Raw genomic sequence first — 7289 nt, forward strand, 5'->3', positions numbered from 1 at the left:
AAATATAAGACCCAAATTAAGCCTTTATATAGCCTATAAATTATTGCAATACATACATGTGTTGTTACACATTTAACGTGACGTTTTATGGAATACTATTTTTAACTTGTTATGTCTCAGTTAAATATTTATGGTATTGCGCTTTTAACCTTACTATTGAATTTCCCAACAGTTAGAAAAATGGACAATACATCGTTTTAAGATTCACACGACGATTTTATTACACCACAGAGTTTATTTACAGTAGTTTATTTGACGTGTATAACTTCATTCTACGTGTAAGTATCACATGTTTTAATCGTTACCTGGTTATTATTTCTATTTATATATTTAAAAAATTTCCCTGTAAGACTGTCAGATTTTTCTGAAGCTATAAATAGCATTGATTAGTCAGCTATATTTTCAACTGTGAAAAACGACTTTCTTTTAAAAGATTGATGTGTACAAGACGAAGGTAAGGTAGGTATTTATTGAATTATATTTTCACACATAAGTAAATTGCCAGAAACAAACAAATCAGGGCGCACCTCCTCTCAGTAAAATATGAATGGAACATATTATAACTATTTAACATGTTTAATAAATGTGACGTACCTAAAATCGTGGGTCAGCGACTAAAATTGTTTACATGTCTGATCGTTGTTAACGTAATTATATACGACACATATAATATATAAATTCCTACCCATACATGTATTTCATAGCTATCAAACATACCACATGGGATCATTCATATTATTAGGTGAAAAGAAAAGTACACAGTATTTAAAGACATCTTAACACAGAATGAATATTTATGACCCATTGCCATATAAGTTTCTACCCATTGATATATTTGACATTCCGAAAAAGTTACCCATACCAGCGGCACGTTTATATAGCAAGAGACACACACACTTGTGGAATACAAAAGGGGTTGAAATTATAAAAAAAACAAGAAAAAAAACCAAAAAAACAAGGGGGAATGGGAAGAGGGTTGTCACATAAAAAAACAAATGATGAATAACTTTCGAAAGGGTGGAATGTAAGTTATTTAAGATTTGTTTATCTTTTTTTTCACTCTGTAAATACAATTTGGATTTATAAATAAAATGCCTGGTTGTTCGTTTTATACGATATTTAAGTGTATTGTATTTAAGTTTAGGGTCTTCAATTATAAATTGATAAAAAAGCATTGAATTACATTAATAAACGAAATATGTTATATATGTATATCTTTTTTTATCTGATGATTATCACAATTTTTTTTTTCTATTTGTCTAATTACTCGCCAGATCATTTTTGAACATCTTATGACATAATGTTTAATTCAGGGGAGTGTATTTTGTTATTTAGACGATAAGTTAAAAGAACGTCCGGATTACGGTACTTAAACATAAGTATAAATTCAAATACAAAATGTGTATATCAAACATGTGACTTCAGTGTATGTGTTTAGTACAGTATGAATGTATCTTTTGTTTGGCCTGTATTTCAGAGGCTCAATAATTTCATATTTTCTTATGGTCCCTTTTCCCGGAAACCATACCATATGATGACGTAGACTTTATACAATAAAGGCTTTTTTGATTGAGTTAAGCCTTCTAATTGATATTTTATAGTGTGTTTTTCTATGTTGTGATGTTATACTATTGTTTCAGAAAAGGGAGAAGGTTTGATACCATTAAAACGTTTAATCCCGCTGCAAATGTTTGCACCTGTCCTAAGTCAGGAATCTGATTACAGTAGTTGTCGTCTGTTTATGTAGTTCATACGTGTTTCTCGTTTCTCGTTTTTATATAGATTAGACCGTTGGTTTTCCGTTTGAATGGTTTTACACTAGTAATTTTTTGGGGCCCTTTATAGCTTGCTGTTCAGTGTGAGCCAATGCTCCGTGTTGAAGGCCGTACCTTGACGTATAATGGTTTACTTTTATAAATTGTAACTTGGATGGAGAGTTGTCTCATTGGCACTCATACCACATCTTCCTATATCTATTTGTAAGCAACACATTATCATGGGTCTAAATTCAATGCTCTTCTGACATAATGTTTTTTTTTAATATTATGTTTAATAGCACGGTCAGTGATCATTTATCGCCTGCATTGCACTTACAAAGGTCGTCGTGTTACCATGTTAATTTTATAATGACATTTATAATGATATTAACTTGCTTAAATATGTTGTTTATATTTTAGGATTATATAGATAGAAAATATTACTACTCTACACCAGTACACTTATCCTAACACAAAAATAACAATGAGGTTTCATCAGTAGGTCGTTACTTTAATTTTGCTCTTTGCCGTCTTCGGGGATGTTGGTAATTTCATTAATTCGGTATGGAATGGACAAGAAATGATTTCACCAAATTCTGCTCTAATATTTTCTGGAGCAAAAGCTGTCTGGGGACATGTGGCAAAGGCAGTGGTCCGAGGCGTGGCAAAGAGCATGGCGAAGAAAGGGAAGAAGAATGGAAGAAGTGAACACACCAAAAACCAAAGACCAAGTACAAAAGGAAAGCACGAAAAAGGACAGAGTAGAAAGCAAAATGACCAAAACCGAGCAAATGGGAAGAAACAAAAAGGAGGAAAAGATGGAAGTAAAAAAAGGGGGAAAAATAAGTTTAAATCGAACGTATCTTTGATGAAGAAATTGTTTAAAAGTTATTATATACCACACAATAAAATAACACATATAGAATAGGTTATCAAGAAAACAATGTGTCATAAGAGTGTACTGTGGCAATGTGAAAGGTTAGAACTTAATATTACAAAGCAACATTAGCTCTAAACGAAGATCCTTCAAGTGTCTAAAATAAAGGAAGATTTAACTAGTTTGTTTTATTTATTACTGTGTTTTTTTTTAATCTGAGGTCGCCGTATCTAGCATATAAAATGTAATTAAGAGTGTACGATGATCTCGCCTTCCCAAAATAAAATTAATGTCAAGACTTAAGGTAAATGTATTGTGAAACTTTTGTCTTTTATTTTGACAATCTGGCATATTGCCCTTCGAATTTTACCATATTTTTTGTTCATTTTTATACGCTCGTTTACGGGACGTAATATGGTATACCGTTGTCCGTCCGTCCGTCCGTCCGTCGTCAACATGTCGCACGATAACTCAAAAACCAATTTGCATTTAACTTTGGTGAATTGTTTATATCTTTTGACCTGAGCCACCCTTTCGATTTTTTATGAATTTTAGATTTTACGTTTCCGAGTTATGGGGTTTTATTCATTAAAAAAGGGGGGATTTTCAAGTTTTCGGACAATAACACAAAAACACTTTCACCAATTTGTAAGAAACTTTGGTTAAATGTTTATATCTATTGATGTGAGCTCTCTTTTTATTTTTATGGAGTTTAGATTTTTCGTTTCCGAACTATGGGGTTTTATTCATTAAAAAGGGAGGATTTTCCAGTTTTCTGACAATAACTCAAAAATGCTTTGAGCAGTTTTCGTGAAACTTTAGTGAATTATTCATATCTATTGACATAAGCTCCCTTTCGTTTTTTTTTTTATAAATTTTAGATTTTACGTTTCCGAGTTATGAATTTTTTTTTATAAAAAAAGGTTGATTTTCCAGTTTTCGGACAATAACTCAAAAGTGCTTTGAGCAGTTTTCATGAAACTTTGGTGACTGGTTTATATCTATTAAAATAACCTCCCTTTAGTCTTTTTTAATACATTCCTGATATGACATTGAAAAGTTATTGAACTTAAATTATTCTTTCCAAAAGCGGCGGGCGTATCATGCGCTCATGTCGCAGCTGTTTATTGTCTACTACTTTCTTTAAACTATAATTTAGAGAAAGATGATTTAAATAAAAATAAAATAATAAGCAAGATAAGAACTACAAATATGTCAACATGACCGAAATCGTCAATGGATCCTTATTGAAGTTGTACTTAAATGACAATGTTTACCAATTTTTTATTTTGCTCATTATCTATATATGACAAAGCAAAACTCTATATAGCAAACCATACCAACTATGCCAAAATTCAGATGTATCTTCTTCTTATATGAGTTGAGGCCCTTGGATGCATTTTTAAACAACCGCAACAAATTTTGCGGTCGTATATTGGTATCACGTCGTCGTCGTCGTCGTCGTTGTCGTCAGCGTCGTCCGAATACAGTTGGTTCCCGGACAATTACTTTAGTATAATTAAATAGAGATCTCTGAAATTTAAACACAAGGTTTATAACCACAAAAGAAAGGTTGGGATTGATTTTGGGGGTTATGGTCCTAACAGTTTAATAATTAGGGGCCAAAAAGGGGCTCAAATAGGCATTTTTCTAGTTTCTAGACAATAACTTGTGGAACGGTGTATGGATCTCTCTGAAATTATACCACAAGTTTCCCTACCACAAAGGGATGGTTAGGATTTGCTTTGGGGGGTAATGGCTCAAACCGTTTAGGAATTAGGGACAAAAAAAGGGGGAAAAACAAGGGTTTCCTGGTTAATGGACAATTACTTAAGACAATTTAAAAGCAGTGTAAGGAAGGTAATCCAAATACAACGTTTTGATTACCTCCCTTACACTGCTTTTAAATTATGTATAACGAAATGTTGTATTGTCTTGAGATGATTAGCTGTCAATTTATTTTTAGAAGTTACTATTAAGGAATATTAATTTTAGCCATTATTATGTATGTCATTTTCTATTTTAAGACTTTTATGATGTATTCGAATTGAGATTATAACCAGATCTTGAGGAAAATAATTTTTTTTGGGGGAAAAAAAGGGGGGGGGGGGGTGAAAAAAGAATTTGGGGGGTGGGGGGTGAAAAGAAATTGTTCGGGGTCAATTTTTTCTCATTTCAGATTTCAGAAATTAAAAAGTAAAATTCTTCAAATATTATTTTTTGGGAAAAAAAAGTGGTGGTGGTGGTGGTGGTGGGGGGGGGGGGGGGGGGGGGTCAATACGCAACAGCATAGTGTATTGCACAAAAGCAAAAAAAAAGGGAGGGTAAGTTTTTTTGTTTTTTTTTTTTGTGGGGGAGGGGGGGGGGGGGATAAATTCAAATCATATAACCAATTCTAAGTTCTTTGACTACAGTTACTCTGTGTCAGAAACTTATTATGTGTCAAATATCTAATTACAATCCAAATTCAGACCTGTATCAAGCGGGAATATTGTGTCCATTTTTGCCCCAACTGTTCAGGATTGGACCTCTGCGGTCGTATCAAGCTGCGCTCGGCGAAGCAATTTATTTACCCCTTTTTTAGCTCACCTGGCTCAATGGGCCAAGTGAGCTTTTCTCATCACTTGGCGTCCGTCGTCCGTCGTCAATTAACTTTTTCAAAAAAATTCTCCTCTAAAACTACTGGACCAAATTTAACCAAACTTGGCCACAATCATAATTAGGGTATCTAGTTTTAAAAAATTTGCCCGATGACCTCGCCTGCCAACCAACATGGCCGCCACGGCTAAGAGTAGAACATAGGGCTTAAATGCATTTTTTGTCTATTATTTTGAAAACCGTTATGAATAGAGAAAATCTGACAGGGGTAACAATGTTCACAATGTTGAACTCTACCTATTGTCTATATACGTCGAAATTGTCAGACGACTTCTTATAGGAGTTATTGCCCTTAAATGACGAATTATACAATGTTTATTTCATGTTCGGCTATTATCTTGAAAACTATAATAGATACAGAGAAACGTTAAACTGCAAATGTGATCAGCAAGACAAAATCTACAAATAAGTCCAAAAGGTCGAAATCGTCAGCCGACTCCTTATTAGAGTTGTTGCCCTTTGATGATGATTTTTACCAATTTTTTGCGTTTTTGCCTTTTTTCTTAAAAATTATAACAGGTAGATAGAAACTTAAATAAGCACAAAAATGATAAGCAAGACAAGATCTACAATTAAGACAATAGACAGGAAATCGTCCAAGGTCTCCAAGGAAAAATTACCCTTAAATGACGATTTTTATCATTTTTCCGGGGTTTTGCCTTGCATGATAAAAATTATAACAGATAAATAGACACTTTAAATCATAAAAATGATCAGCATGGCAAGATCTACTAACAAGTCAAATTTTGCCGATATTGGTAGTAGACTGTCACTCTTTATAGAAGTGATTGCCCTTAAATGAGTATTTTTTGTACATTGTAACCCTCTTTTGTGTTTTGAGAAAATCTAAAGAAGATAGAGAGAAACTAAACTGACTAAATGATCAGTTACAGTTTTTGTGGACAAACCCAAGTAAAAATGACCACCACATGGGAACATAAATAAAACCATACAAATAGTACATGCATGCATGTTCTCAGATACCATCTACCATATCAAAATTCCATCATGCAGAAATGCACCTAATGTGTTCCTCTCCTAGCTATCCAAAATCAAAGATATTGAACATATTTTATCATAACCATTTGGTAATCAATGCAATTAGTGTCTCCTCCGTGACAGTCTTGAAGATTAAAAATTAATAATAAATAAACAACACTGCTAATATTTAGTGTTTGGTTCAGGTTCAACTTGGCTGTCATTGTGGAACACAGTTTAATATAGAACCCTATGGAAAAAAAAACCCGAGAACTCTTTTTGTCAGAAAACACTGTCAAACATCCTTACATACTATCCACACTGATCTGTGTCCACACTTGTAGTAGAAACAAAATAAATTGTAAACAGAAAATGACCAGCAAGACAATATATATATACAAAAAAATCAACATAGCCGGAATTGATTTTTAAGTTTTGGTAAAAACTATAGAAAATAGGCATACACTGTTATTGTTGATGGTGCACATAGATCCAGGTGATCGATACAGGCTCTTAAAATGCTCTATTTTTGGAAAGTAGTCACTTAATTTTTGAACATTTACATTTGAAATTTGAAATATTTTTCTGAATTTTTCTCCATCCGAACTGTACATAATTACCTAATATGCAAATGTTTATGTATATGCAATGGCCATATTGCAAATTTCTTGACGCAATAGTGCGTCTATACTAGCACTATTTGAGCATTAAAAGATTAGTAAGATACGGTGGTGTGAAAAGAAAATGGTATACACGTTGAAAGAATTGTACACGAACAGAATTTATAGATACCTGTACAATTTTAATAGAACCCAAATGAATATAATCGTTCCTGTTGTATGTGATGCACATTTTGAAAAGAGTCTGAATATTGGTACATATAAAGAGTAGAGAGATAGAGATATGATAGAGAAGTTCCCTGCCACGACTACCTACTGTAATCTTTATTCATATATAATTTTGTAGCTTTTGGCTTAACAGCCGCTAACGGACTGTTAGTCGTCTCGAGTGTTCTGTTC

At 33.1% G+C, this 7289-nt stretch overlaps 1 long non-coding RNA gene across 1 annotated transcript; it reads left to right on the plus strand.

Annotated features, from left to right (window-relative positions):
* The first annotated feature begins 384 nt into the window (after positions 1-384).
* Positions 385-2814, plus strand: LOC127724397 (uncharacterized). Its single transcript, XR_007992482.1, has 2 exons — positions 385-454; positions 2178-2814. It is a non-coding gene; the product is annotated as an uncharacterized LOC127724397 (long non-coding RNA).
* Positions 2815-7289: the final 4475 nt, after the last annotated feature.

Source organism: Mytilus californianus, unplaced genomic scaffold (assembly GCF_021869535.1).
Source record: "Mytilus californianus isolate M0D057914Y unplaced genomic scaffold, xbMytCali1.0.p SCAF_14, whole genome shotgun sequence".
NCBI classification, from domain to species: domain Eukaryota; kingdom Metazoa; phylum Mollusca; class Bivalvia; order Mytilida; family Mytilidae; genus Mytilus; species Mytilus californianus.